We start from the raw sequence: 1,167 nt of genomic DNA, 5'->3' as shown, positions 1-1,167 counted from the left end.
TGGGGCTCCCCAAGGAGACACACTTGGTCGGATAAACTGCTTGGTTATCAAGTCCTCTAATTGGTTTTTCAACTCACTCAATTCAAACGGGGACATCCTGTAAGGGGCAATGGAGATTGGTCCTGTTCCAGGGACCAAATCTATTGAGAACTCTACTTCTCTTTCAAGAGGCAAAGATGTCACATCCTCTGGAAAGAAATCCTCAAACTCACTGACTACAGGAATATTGGACAAGTCCATTTCAGACCCTGAGTTAGAGGATAGTAATAATAATACGCCTTGAACCCCATTGGTCAGACATTGGAAGAGTAGGGAATTGTTGGTCAAGGAGCGGTATTTGGTTTCCTCTGGTTGGGGAGTTCTTGGAGGAATTATGACTTCCCTACCATGGCAAATCAAAGTTACTGAATGATCAGACATCCAATCCATTCCTAATATGATGTCCAAGCCCTTAAGGGGCAAACAGACTAGGTTTATTGGAAAAACTCTATCAAACAAAGTGATTTGACACTGGTGACATACTAAGGAGGTCTCTATTGAATTCTTAGATGCAATGCTTACAATTAAGGGATAAGGCATTTCAAGTACAGGAAGATTATGTTGCAAAACAAAATCAGAGGAAATGAAAGAATGGGATGCACCAGTGTCAAACATAACAATTAAAGGAATTTCATTTATGAATCCAGTGCCAGTTATTAGATTATGATTCATACCTTTCTTTGCACTGAGAGCAAAGACCCTTCCAGTGTTAGACTTGTTTGGGTTGGACTCTGCTTGTTTTTGGCGTATTGGGCAAAAGGGAGCCATATGACCAGGCTGTTTGCAGTAGTAGCAGACTTGTTTTCCAACCAAGCACTCTCCCCCATGATCTCTGCCACACTTAAGACACTTCTTTGCTCTTGGGGAACTGGATGTCTGTACTTGTTTTCCCTTTCCTTGGGGAGTCTTTACCTTCAATTATTGACCAAATTTTCCAAACTCTTTCTTTTGTTGCCACTTAACCTGTCTCTCCTCTTGTACCTTCTTTAAATTGTCTTCAACAATGTAGCTCTTGTGTACAAGAGTAGAATAGTTAGTAAGCTCCATATGGCCTATGTTCCCTCTGATTTCAGGTCTCAATCCCCATTCAAATTGGTTTATCTTCCATTCTTCTGTGGGTGCATATTG

Source organism: Cicer arietinum, chromosome 3 (genome assembly GCF_000331145.2).
Source record: "Cicer arietinum cultivar CDC Frontier isolate Library 1 chromosome 3, Cicar.CDCFrontier_v2.0, whole genome shotgun sequence".
Taxonomy (NCBI): Eukaryota; Viridiplantae; Streptophyta; class Magnoliopsida; order Fabales; family Fabaceae; genus Cicer; species Cicer arietinum.
This window is presented reverse-complemented; position numbering follows the sequence as displayed.